Below are 13,645 nucleotides of genomic sequence, written 5' to 3'. Positions count from 1 at the left end.
TAAAGGAACCATGTTATGGGGTATCAGTCTCCATGATGTCCAAGACACACAAAGTCTCAGTGTTCTAGCGCTCAGCTGCTTATGTAAGCTACTTGCTCTGAGGAATTAGGAATGAAATTAGGACACAAATTTGCCATGTTTTTGGTTAAAGACTTTTATTACAATAAAAAGGGGTTGGGAAAAGGCCTCTCTGTCCCTGCTCTAAAAGGAATGTCCCTACCTAAACCAAAACTAAGGATATGTCTGTGTCAGGATGTCAAAAACAAAAATCTCCTGTGTGCAACGTTCTGTTCTGACCCTCACACTACAACCTAAACTATAAGGTGAAAGGAAGAAATGTCTTTAACCTTAGAAGGTTCAGAAAAGTGTTCATGATGGAAGAATAAATGGTTCAAACAAAAATTCTTCAATGATGAAAGTCTTGGCTCCAGAGGGTAATTCCCTTCCCTTGGATTCTTCTTTTACTCCTTGAGGTATTCTTACACAACAGCAAAAAGGAAGAATAAAGTTTACACAAATGTTCTTCAAGGAAGAAAATCTTTGCTCCAGAGGGTAATTCCCATTCCCTGGATTCTTCTTTACTCCTTGGGTTTTTTTGGGCATTTCTTAGCCAGCTACCACACTTGTACAACAATAAACTGTCTGGCTGTACTAATTTGGTTTCCTTCAGAACACTGATATTTCTCTCTCTCAGGTGGTGTGTTTTTCTTCTTTCTTGTGACTGCCTGGTTTATTATTTTCACACACTTGCAATTGGCTGATATACTCTCATGCCAGGGCTTTTGGTTTTCACACACTTGTGACTGCCTGGCATACTCTCCTGCCAGGGCTTCTAGCGTCCACACACTTGTAACTGCCTGTTATACTCTTCTGCCATGACGTCTGCTCATTCCGGCTCTTTTACCCGTTACTAAAGCTGCTTATATATAATGTTGGATAATGTATCCCTCTGATATGTTATCCTCTCTCTGGTTCTCAAGGATTTGCATTGTGTACATTCACACCTTAGGTTTGTGATTTAAGCTCCCCTTTTTTAATATGTCCATTCTTTATCCAGCATTGGGTCTGGCATGGATTCACATGCTCATGAATATTCCCCGTCGTCAGGCTGGGAGTCCTCGGTAAAAGAAAAAACAGTTTTGTTTCTAAATTGTCTTTCTCCTATAAACCAATCACTGAGCTCTGGGTCATACTGCCCCCAGCCAACGACTGCCTTCTACCTAAGCCCTTCCTCATGCAGCCATCTTCAGATTTTTACCGCACGTTCAAGTGTTGGGAGTCCTCGCTTTTCACGCTTCAAGCTTTCTGTGTTTTTTGGGTTTCCTCGTAGGAAAACTCTGTTTTCGGTTCAATTGAGCCTGCGTGCTCCATCGCTCATCCTTCTGATTAACGGGGACTTGTTTTTCGGCATCTTTCGTCTCCCCTCAAGGGCAGAAATCGTCAAGTGTTTCTCCTTTGAAGCCTCCAGCAGTTCTTCAGGCCTACCATGCGCCGGATCATGTCGAAGGAGAAGAAGAACAGAGCTTCCCTCTTCAAGCTGTGCAGCAGCTGCGGTTTGCGGAATGTTTTCACGGATGACAAGCATTCCCACTGTGTGTATTGTCTACACCTGACGCATAGGGAAGAAGATTGTGAGATCTGCCATGGCTTCACCAAGCGCACGATGAAGGATCGTCATGTCCGGTTGGCGACGTGGCTCAAGGCCAGAGCCTCTACCCCGGGTAGTTCACAGGGGCATGCCTCTTCTGGATCCAGCCAACCCGAGTGGGCTTCTAAGTCCTTTGAGGGTGCTCCATCCGTGGGGGCCCAAGACAAGGCCAAGCACTGTGGTCTGCTTCCGTCGGGGTCGCTGTGCAAGCGGATCCCACGACGGTCCGGGCGCGTTCATCGTCTTCGACTGCCTCGATCTCCAGCCACCGCTCCAGCTCTTCGTCCAAGAGAAAGTCAGCTACCCCAGGGAAGATGCAGGAGAAACCGGAGAAGGTCAAACAGGGCAAGGTGTCCGACCTGCCCGTGAAGGCCCACGTGATCCAGGCCAAGTGGTCCTCTTCCATCGAGATGGTTGCTGCCGCCCTCTCGAAGGCGAAGGGGGCAGACCTGGTCCAGGGGCCCCGGTGGCAGCCAGAGTGACTCTTCCTCCCAGGTGGGAGGCTTCGTCCAAGCCGGTAGAAAAGACTCCGGAGAAGATGATGCCTAGGAACTTAGCCGAGACCGACCCCTCAGCACCCGAAGAAGGGGGGGGGATTTCTTCGTCCGATGAGGATAAGATACTTTCCATCCACACCATCCAGGGTGGTGACGACGATGATGGGAACGCCGGGGAGACGCCCACCGGAGGCGACGATGACAACGTCAACGGGGATGACGACATAGGCGCTGGGCCCAGCGACCCTGTTCCCCAGGTCCTCCTAGGGACCTGTCACAGGATAGCCTCTCGACCCTCCACACGCTGGTGTCAGATATTCCGAAGAGGATGCTGACGGCTCCACCAGCGACACCACCAGCGGCACAACCAGCGAAGAAGAGAAGGAGGCACCCTACACCTCCATTCCAACGGTCGCTGTCCCCCCGCCCTAGGGGGACAGGGATGGACACATCTACGACAGACACAGACGACGACGGCAGGATGGGAGATTCTGCATCACCGCTGCCGAGAGCTTCCCCAACGGAAGAAGTGGGATCCTTCCATTCCATGATCGCCCATGCGTCTGAGCTTTTCCAGCTCACTCCGTAAGAGAAGAAGGAGGGCTTCCTGTACCAGCACCGGGAGGCGAAAAGGAAGACCATCCTGTCGGTACCGCTCCTGGATGACGTCTGGGATGAGAGACTGGCGCTGCTTAGGAATCCCATCTCAGCCCCAGCTAAGAGAGACCGACTTGAAAAGAAATACTGGGTGCCGAAGTCTGCGCCAAAGTGTCTGCGGTCTCAACCAATGCCCGATCGGTAGTCTCAGCGGCCGCCAGGAAGAAGTTGCCGAGTTTGTCGTCTTCTTCATCTGTACCTCTGGACAACCAGGGGAAGAAATTGGATTCCATGGGTAGAAAGGTCATCTACTCGGTGGCGAAGATGGTCAAGGCGGCCAACGCCTTAGCGATCGTGGCTAGATATGACCCGGAGCTTTGGTACAAGATAGCTCCACTCCTGGATTTCCTCCCCAATCACAACTGGGTCGAGGCTTTCGAGATCCTTTAGGAAGGCAAGGTGGCGTCAAACCACGCCATCACGGTGGCCCTGGACATTGCGGACACGGGTTTCCGCCAGTTGGGAAACAGGGTTTGCCTTTGCCGTTGTGGCTGGCTCAAGGCCACCAACTTTAGGCAAGAGGTCCAGACGAGGGTCCTGGACATGCCGTTCGAGGGAGACAACCTTTTCGGGAAGGCTGTTGCTGAATCCCTCCAGGCCATCAAGACCGAAACGGAAACGGCCCATGCCTTGGGCATTTTGCAACAACAGCGGCTGTCCTTTCGGTCCTCAGGAGGGAAGTCTAGCAGGTCTTCGAAGGGTTTTGGCGGGGACTCATCCTCTTACCATCAACCCTCCCGTTCCACGATCCAGGAAGTCAACAGGGGTCGCTCCAAGGCCTTGTGAGGTGGCCACCGTTGCCGTCAAGGCTCCCAGGGCGGTGCTGCGGCCTCCAAGCAGGACTGAACCGCCAAGACGTTGGGCCCCCACCCCTGCACCGCGGTGGGAGGCACGCTGGCGAAGTTCATCAGCGTGTGGGAGACCATCTCCACCGATCGATGGGTGCTGGACGCTCTCGCCCACGGACACACTTTGGAGTTTCAACGGAGGTGTCCAGTAATACCACTGATGGCCTGACAGGAACTACACATCCCTCAGATGCTGCTGGAACATCCATCGCAGGATGCGCTGTTCCTGGGATCCAGACTCAACACAATGTCCTACCTGGCGTCACCGTCCGAGGAGAGGATAACGGCCATCTTGGGCAAGGTGCAATGGCTGTTGGGACTGAAGATCGCCACAGTGAGGACCATCAAGTCGCTGCTCGGCATGTCATCATGCATATACCTGATTCGGCTCTGCAAATTGCGAATGTGTCCACTCCAGGAGTTCCTCGACGCCCGTTGGGTCCAGGAGTCCGGAAACTTCCAGGACAGAATCGTGCTCGACGAGGGGTTCCATCGGACGATACGGTGGTGGGGCGTGCGCTCCAACATCGACAGAGGCACGAACTTCCAGAAACCTCCGTACCAGGCAATGGTTACGACGGACGCTTCCCTGGAAGGATGGGGAGCCCACAACAGATGGCTTCACGCAAGAGGCCTGTGGCTGCCAGAGGAGAAGTTGATGCACATCAACATCCTGGCGCTGCGGGCTGTGTTTTGGGCCCTCAAGTCGTTTCTGCCGTCCCTCAAGGGCAAAGTGGTGAGGGTCTTCATGGACAATACCACCACAATGTTTTACATCCGGAAGCAGGGGGCACCAGATCCCAGCGCTCTCCAAAGAGGCGCAGGACTTGTGGCACTGGGCCATCGCCCAGGGGATGTTCCTCATTCTGTTTCACCTAGCAGGAGTAAAGAACACTGTCGCCACTTAGCAGAGAGCTGCGCTCTTGCCATGGGTGGGAGCTTCGGCAGGATCAAGTGGACAACCTTTTCCTCAAATGGGGAAGTCCCCAGATCGATCTGTTTGCGACGGCGATGAACACCAAGTGGCAGAGGTTCGCCAGCAGGTTCCCCCAGCTGGGAACATGGGGGGTGCATTCTCCTTCCCTTGGGAAGGCCTGTTTCTATACGCGTTCCATCCGTTTCCACTACTACTTCGAGTCAACGGTACCGTTGCAGGATGATCCTCATCGCAACAGTGTGGCCGAGGCAGATCTGGTACCCGGACCTTCTCAGCATGTCGGCGTCCCCTTCAGTCAAACTACCAGTGCTCGCAGATCTTGCCAGGGAAGGTGGCGCAATTCTGCACCACGACCCAGGATTTCTGAACCTGAAGGCCCGACTCCTGCAGCATTAGAGTTCAGTGGTTAAGAACTTCCGGCGGACTGCAGGGAGGTGCTCGTAACGGCCAGGGCGTTGTCAACTTTGAAGTGCTACGGTCACAAATGGAAGCGTTTTGCGACTTGGTGCCGGTCAACCCTCTTAGGTCAGAGCTCCTCAAGTACTTCCGTACTTATTGTCATTGGCTAAATCGGGGCTGGCGCACGCCTCCATCAAGGTACATCTGGCGGCTATTTGCCACTATACCAGGTCTCCAGAACGGTCTTCACTGTGGTTGCACCGTCTGGTCAAAGAGTTCATCAAGGGACTGTTCTGCTTGTTCCTGCCGGTCAAGGCTCAGGCCCGGGTGTGGTGCTCACTAGGCTCATGGGGCACCCCATTCGAGCCTTTGCATTCAGCGCCACTCAAGTTTCTGTTGTGGAAGACCGCTTTCCTTGTGGCCATCACCTCTGCAAGAAGAGTAGGTGATATCCAGGCCCTGTCCTGCAAGCAGCCTTACTTAACTTTCCACAAGACGAGTGTGGTGCTGCGGACGCACCCCTCCTTCATGCCCAAGGTTCTGTCCGAATTTCATCTCAACGAACCCTTGGTGTTACCTGTGTTTTTTCCAATGCCTTTGTCGCCGGTTGAAAGGACTTTGCACTCACTGGATGTGGCTTGTGCGCTGAAGTTTTATGTGGCCCGCACGAAGAGTTTCCGGAAAGCTTCTCAGCTTTTTGTGAACTTTGGTCCTGTGAACCATGGGAAGGCCCTGTCCAAGGCTTCCATTTCAAGGTGGCTCTCCGGCTGCATTACTCATTGTCACCGGTAGGCAAACCGGCCGCTGCCTGGCCGTCCGAGGGCCCATTCTACCAGAGCGATTGCTGCGACGACGGTGTTCCTGTCTGGTGTGCCCCTGCTGGACATTTGCAGGGCTGCTACGAGGAGGTTGACACACACCTTCACGAAATTGCACAGCATCGACAGGGATTCCAGGGAGGTGTCCAGAGTCGGCCAAGCAGTGCTGCGCAAACTGTTCGCTTGAGGGTGAGGCTGGTGAGGAGGTAAGAGATTGCTTCTGTTGAGCCTTGCCACCTCCTGTGGTTGTGTAATGTTGTACTTCTATGTATTCTTAATTCATGAGCATGTGAATCCATGCCAGACCCCATGCCGGAGAAGGAACAAGTTACTTACATGTAACTTTTGTTCTTCAGCATGGATCTGGCATGGATTCACATGCGAACCCTCCCGCCTGCTCCTCTGCAGCTCTTCTCTTGGTCCTACTGCCACTTTACGTGCTACCAAATCTGAAGATGGCTGCCTGAGGAGGGGCTTAGGTAGAGGGCAGTCATTGGCTGGGGTCAGTATGACCCAGAGCTCAGTGATTGGCTTATAGGAGAAAGACAGTTTAGAAACAAAACAGAATGTTTTTTCTTTTACCGAGGATTCACAGCCTGATGACGGGGAATATTCATGAGCATGTGAATCCATGCCAGACCCATGCTGGAGAACAACAGTTTTTTTTTTTTTTAAATAATTTTATTATTTTTGATCAAACAATACATTAAACAGCAAATAAGCATAAAACCAGAAACAACATAAACACTGCACTCCCCCCCACCTCCCCCCATATGAGCCTGTTTATTCCTTGCTCTCGATATCTGTTTCATGTGTCAGGGTTTCACTGCTTTCAGATCCTGCTGGGGCCACTGCCGCTCCAAACATTTCGGCTATCAGCAGTTTCCATGCCATTAGAGAACCCGTTTCCTCTTCACCCCCAGCGCCACTGGCTTCTTGCCACACAATTGTTTCTGCCTCCGCCCATTTTTGCAGGTCTTTCCACCACACCTCCACTCGCGGCCCGTGACACTTCTTCCACCCCATGGCGATCCTGCGCTTCGCAAGCACGTATGCTAGGTCTTTTAATTTTTCACTATGTCTGTGCTTCCGCGTTCTGGGATACCCCCCCAACAGGCAGGCCCAGGCCGAGTCTATTGCTAGTGTGATCCCTTTTTCCGCTAACTTCAGAGCCACTTCCCCCCAATAGGCTTCAATTACCGGGCATGCCCAGAACATATGTATCATGTCTACATCCTCCTCGTCGCACTTAGGGCAAGCCTGGCGCCCAACATTTCTAAACCTTGATATTCTCCGAGGGGTCATGTAGGCCCTGTGCGTCATGTACAGCTGTAGTTGCTTAAACCTGGCATTTCTCGACACCTTCTTATGATATCCCATAGCCCGTTTCCACATCCCATCCTCCATCGGGGCTCCCATCTCTGTTTCCCATTCTGTTCTCAAGTGTCCCAGGTCCTTCCCGATACCAATCATCAGCATCTCGTACAACCTGGACACTTCATGTCCCCCCTCTGAAGTGTCGTATATCACCTCAACGGTGGTGTTCGGTTCCTCCGCCAACCTGGCTTCGGGCCACCTACTCAGGATCTCCTGTACTATCCTGTGGTAAGTTACATACTGACCACTGTGCAGTCCCGACATCATCCCAAGCTCCCCCAACTCCATGATAGCCCCTTCCTGCCAGATGTCTCCCAAGGTGACTAGTCCCACCGACTCCCAATAAGTCCTAATGATTACCCTCAATTGCCCATCTCCCTTCGTCAGTGCGACCAGCGGCACCTGCGGGACACAAGGGAAAGGGTCCCCCATCATTCGGCAGGCTCGGCGCCACATGCTCCATCCCAACCACAGCATTCTAGGGCGCCCCCTCACCTCAGAGCTAGCCACCCAAATTATTTCCCGCGAGTAAAAAGGAGCACAATCTCTCGCGAGCAATCTGTGTTCCGGGGTCTCCTCATCAGAGAGCCACCTAGCTACGTACTGCAGTTGTGCCGCTACATAATAAGCCTCGAAGTTGGGCAGTTTAATACCGCCTTTCTCATAAAAGTTCTGCAGCTTCCATAATGCAACTCTGTGTCGGGTGCCATGCCACAAAAAGTCCCTGCACAGGCTGTGTAGTTTAGCAAAAAACTTCCTAGGGATCATATAAGGGATATTGTTGAAATAATGTAAAAGTCGGGGCAGGACCACCATTTTAAGCATAGCCCCCCTGCCCATCATCGTAAGGGGCAACCTTTCCCAAAACCTCATACACTTCCCAATTTTTCCTATAGCAATTTCAGTGTTGCGCCTGTGTTCCTCCTCAACGGAGTGATATACATCTATCCCCAAATAGCGGAAGGAGCCCACCACCCACGGGATCTGCAACACAGGTAGCCTCTCCACAGGCTTTCCCACGTACCTCCCCAGCGGGAATAGGCTAGATTTTTGGGGGTTCACTGCTATACCGGACAGTCTGGCGTACCGCTCCATCACCTCCAAAACATACTGAAGATTCTCTTCCGGATACATTAAATATAACAACAGATCATCCGCGTACAAGGAGATGAGATGCCTTTCCTTTCCTATCTCAATGCCAATCGGCTCATATTGTTGCCTGAGGTATATCGCTAGGGGCTCCAGGCCAGGATGTATAACATCGGGGACCACGGGCATCCCTGTCTAGTGCCTTTGCCTAGCTGCCATCTCTCAGACACCACTGCCCCCGTACGGACCCTAGCTAGCGGTTCGCTATATAGCATTCTAGCCCATTTAATGTAACCCGGCCCCATGCCATACCCCCGCAGGGCCGCCAGCAGCCACGGCCACTTAACGGAATCGAACGCCTTGACCGCGTCCAGCGTCACAATCGCCATTTCGCTATCTTGTCCACACCCCCATTCGACCACTCGGTGGAGTCGTCTATGGTTGTGAGTGATGTTTCTGCTCGGGACATAGCCTGTTTGGTCAGGGTGAATCAACTTCCCAATCACTCTCCGCATTCTATTAGCCAAAACCGCCGTAAGGATCTTACTGTCCTGATTTAACATCGACAGAGGCCTATAAGAGCTACAGCTATGTCCTGGTTTATTGGGTTTGGGGAGCGGTATAATAATCGCCTCCCTAAGCGACTCCGGCAGCCGTCCCACTTCAAACGCCTCGTTAAGCATGTCTAGCATGGGTGGAAGCACCTCTTCCTGATACATTTTATAGAATTCGCTAGGGAACCCATCTGCCCCCGGGGCTTTACAAGTAGGTAACTGCCTCACCGTCTCTTTCAGTTCCTCGAGAGTGATTGGTGCATCAAGTTCCTCCCTTTCCTCGTCACTCACCTTGGGCAGGCCTATGTCCTCCAATACTTCCTCAATCTCATTTTGGTTGCTCTCCCCATCATCCACATATAAGGCAGTATAATATTTCGCAAATGCCCCGTTTACTCCCTCTTGAGTATCCACCGTCTCACCCTCCTCATCGGTTACAGTCCGAATCGGGGATCTGGGGGCTTCGCTCTTATATAGCCACGCCAGGAGCCGGCCCGTTTTATCTCCTCCCGAATGTTGCCTTTCTATGTATTTTTTGTAGTTTAAATTACAGAGCCTGTCCCAGCATTCCGCACACTTCCGCTGTAGTCTAAATATTTCCTTCGTGTCTGCCTCATCTCCCTCCAGCTTCTTCTCTAGTTCAATCTCTGCCTCTTGTAGTTCAGCCATGACCCCACCTAGCAACCCCTTTGACTTAGCAATGGCAACCCCTCGCATCACCACTTTGAAGGCCTCCCATAAAGTGCCCGCTGACTGCACGCTGCCAGTGTTCATTTCAAAAAAAGCAATGATCTCCTCTCTCAGATCCTCCCTGAAAACAGAGTCTTTGAGCGCCTCCGCACGGAGGCGCCATGTTGGTATTCGCGCCCTGGGGGGGCAATACTGCCACCCGAGGACCAGGGGCGAGTGATCCGAGAGAACCCTAGCTTTATATTCTGCGTGGGTACTCTCAGTAACCACGTCCGGGGTGGCAAAGATATAATCCAGTCTCGTGTATAGCTGATGCGGAGCCGAGTAGTGCGAATACTGTCTCCCCTCGGGGTGTTTCACTCTCCACACATCAGCCAAGCCAAAGTCTGTTAGCAATCCTTGCAACACCTTGGCCGCTGGGCTGAGCCTAGCCGCCCCCCCGTCCGACCTATCTATTTTTGGATTCAAGACACAATTGAAGTCCCCTCCCCACACCACCGCAGCCCCCGCCCCCGCACTCAGCTTAGTACACAACGTCTTAAAGTATGCCGCCGTATTTTGGTTTGGGGCATAAGTATTCACTATACATACTTCTCTGTTTTCTAACAGCCCTTTGATTATGACTAACCTCCCTTCTGCATCTACAGTTTCTTCAATCATCTTAAATGGGACATGCAGCGCTATCCAGACAAGCACTCCCCTTGCATAGGCAGAATATGATGAGCCCACCACTATTCCTTTCCATTTCGTCTTCACCACTTCCAACCTCTCCTTCGTCAGATGTGTCTCCTGCAACAAGGCGATGTCTATCTTCTGTCGCCTCAAGTACAACATAACCTTATTGCGCTTCAGGTAACTGTTGAGCCCTCTAATGTTCCAAGTTAATATTTTGAGATCACCCATGGTCTGTCGATTGCTCCCCATCCCCTCCCCCCCCGGCCCTCCCCCTCACACCAAACAGATTCCCTGTAATAGAACGTCCACCAGGCTCATATATATATTTTAAACACCACAACACCCCAACTAACTGCCCAGCTCCATCCCTGGATCTCAGGCATTCCCGCGTTTGGCTCTCCCTTGACTACCCAATTGAGAGCCCAGCAGGGCGTCACCTCACTAACAGTGACCTAACTAACCTCTAAATGGGGGTAGAGAGATCGGTCTCGGGAGACTCCTACCTTACATAGCATTCTTCGTGCGCACGGCTCATGCTTTCTACCAGCCGAAGTGTGCCAGCCGCCTAGCCACATCAATGACTATAATCAAGTCCCACAGATCTCAATCCAGCTAGCTCCATCCCTCTGCTCGTTCCGTCAAACTGCATCTTGCTTTTGAATATCTGGCTCCTGGGGGCAGCTCTGCATGTCTAGCCACCCCATGGCGTCTTCTGGAGTTTCAAAGAACAGCATCCTGCTTCCATGGAACACCTTTAATTTAGCCGGGTAGAGCAGCATATATCTGTAGCCTGCCTCCCGCAATCTCCTCTTAACCGATCCGAAGTTCATGCGACTTCGCTGCACCCGGAGGGTGTAATCCGGATAAGCAGTTATATTCGCCGCACCCCGTTGTATTGTTCCCCCCTTACGGAAGTGTTCAAGGATTCGTTCGCGATCTCGATAATTCAGAATCTTGGCAATCAATGGCCTGGGCGGGCTACCCGGAGGTGGCTTCCTGGTCAAAGCCCTGTGCGCCCTTTCCACAGCGAATCCCTGTGATAGGTTCCCCCCGGTGATTTCCTGCAGCAGCATATTTTCCACATACTCCGTCGGATTGTGGCCCTCGGCTCCTTCCGGCAGTCCGACAATACGAATGTTATTTCTCCGAGCGCGCCCTTCTGCCTCATCAGCTCTGCTCTCCAGATTGCCCAATCGTTGCACCACGGCATGTAGCTCCCTTTTGTGTGCAGCACAGTCTGCAGCGGTCGGGTCCATTTCCTTTTCCAGGGTCTCCGTGCGCTCCGCCAGAGTCCTGACATCTTGCCTGAGGAGGTTCACATCTTCCTGTACTGCCCCAACTTGCCGCTCCATCGCTGTTTTCAATTCCGACACAGCCAGTTGAAGCTTGGACTCCCAGGCCGCCTTCAAGTCCGCAATTGCTTCCAGGACCTCCTGATTTGTGCTCACGGCGGTCATTCCACCTACTGGGGTCTTATCCTTGCTCTTGGCTCCTTCTGGGCCAGTCGGCATTCTGGTGTATTCATCTAGCGTAGGCTGCTTAGCTTTCGCTCTCGGGGGCTTGCTGGCCATTTCTTCCGTTAGCAACAGTCTATCGTTCAAGCTTGAAATTCCGGGGGCGATCCGCTCTATGTGACCCAAGCGGATAGTGCGCCACTCCCCCGCCGACACTGTTTCTTGGTGATGTGCCTAAGCGTGTCTCCGCCTGCAGCCTATTGCCTGCACGGAGCTCGGCTATTTTCTGCCCCTCGTTATAGACTTCGCAGGTCCCAGCTTTCGCTACCTTCTCTCACCCTTCTCGGGGCGAGTGACTTTCAGTGTCTGCAGTGCAGGTCATTTCTCGTGATTGGAGCCAATGTTATGCGGTATTACCTTGCCGCAACCCCCTCAGGCGGTGTATCTCAGGGGGTGGTGCGGCCCCCTATGCTGCAGCATTTACGTGGCCTGTCCTGCGGGCTCCTCTGCTCTTCCTTATTATCAGCAGGCCAACAGACCACCGCCCGACGTGTTGTAGGTGGGCTCCGTTATGGGGCTCCCACTCCGATGGAGTCAAACAGATGGCACAAAGGGCATTTCCCCTGCCTTTACCATAAAGTAATTCCCAGCGTAGTGCGGGTGCGCACGAAAGTCGCGCGTGCCTCCGCGATGTTTTCCAGGACTCCTGGAGCTTAACTTCTCTCCGCTCGAGCTAGTTAGTTCGAGGCAACAACGTTGCACCCTCGCGTGGGTCTAAGCGCGGAACGCGTGTTACTGCCGAATCCCGCCGGCGCCTGCAACAATGTGTCTTTGCCAGCGTGTGCGATCATCTTCGCACTCTTCATCCGCAGCGCCGGCGGATCAGCATGTCCGCGTCCCGCAATCGCCTCAAGCCGTCTCCGCATGGGGGGCACTTCACGGTTGCCGATTGCTATATTCAATCTCGCATCCACCCAACAGATGCCGGTCAGCAGTATCTCCGCCCGTCTGCGCCTCTATCTCATGTACGATTGGCCTCGCATAGCCCACGGTGTCGGCATCCACATCAGCGCCGATCGGACGCCAAGCCTCCGCGGCGCCTACCTGTTTCTTTGTTCCGATGGGCCGCCATTTTAAATCCCAATCCGGCGAGAAGCGGGCTGATGTTTTTGCTTTTATCTTCTGCGTGCCGGCTGCATTCGTCGCGATTCGTTCAACGTGTATGCGGTGGAACTTCACACGACTGCTCCTACTTTTCTAGCGCCGTGCGCCGCATTTCTTGCCCGTTTTCGTCCGCGGCATACAGGATCATCAGGAGCTCCTCCACAGACACCTCCTCTCACATGGCTCTGTAGCCACGCCCCCCGCTGGAGAACAACAGTAACTTGTTCCTTATCTCCTTTTCAATTAAGTGGTTCTCATATTCTCACACTCTGCGTGCTTGCGGATATGCCCCGGTGTCCCCGCTGTTTCTTGGTGGACTCGCTGGTCTCCCTTTGCGTTGTGGTGTTCTCTAGCAGTCTGCAGATGGAGAATTCCCATCTGTCTCCTTCTCACAGCCGCCTTTCCTTCGTTCGATGGTCCTCCGCGGCTTCCACTGGACATGTCTACTTTCCTCTTGGCTTTGGTAAACGGAATACTGCTTTCCCTGGTCTGCGAATGCCCATGGGTTCCTAACCGACTCCTGGTGTTCCTGTCGCTTCTCTCAGCTCGGCAGATTCTTGCTTCCACATAGGTGAGCCTCATGGCTCCACCACGCCGGTACCCGCTCTTCGGTTCTCCGCACCTCGTAGAGGTGCAGCTCTCTCTCGCCAGTCGTGAAAGCAGCTGTCATTGATTCTTGGTTTGGACTGCTTAAATTTCCTGGGCACGGTTGTGTGCCAGGAAACAGTAGAGTGCTTGCTAAGCTTGCAGTCCCTTCTGTTCCACATTGCTCCATCTCTCTTCCTCATCCCAGTATTTCGGGGATTCTGAGAACCGAAGTCCATTGTTCACAATTGAC

General features: G+C 52.9%; 1 protein-coding gene across 3 annotated transcripts in view; it reads left to right on the top strand.

Moving 5' to 3' along the window:
- Nucleotides 1-13,645, top strand: part of NBN (nibrin) — a 732,941-nt gene that overhangs the window by 81,963 nt on the left and 637,333 nt on the right. The gene's annotated exons all lie outside the window — the stretch shown is intronic.

The sequence above is a fragment of the Ambystoma mexicanum genome, chromosome 5q (genome assembly GCF_040938575.1).
Source record: "Ambystoma mexicanum isolate Mex_15411 chromosome 5q, UKY_AmexF1_1, whole genome shotgun sequence".
NCBI lineage: Eukaryota > Metazoa > Chordata > Amphibia > Caudata > Ambystomatidae > Ambystoma > Ambystoma mexicanum.
Note: the sequence above shows the minus strand (reverse complement) of the source record. Positions and strands in the feature narration are given on the sequence as shown.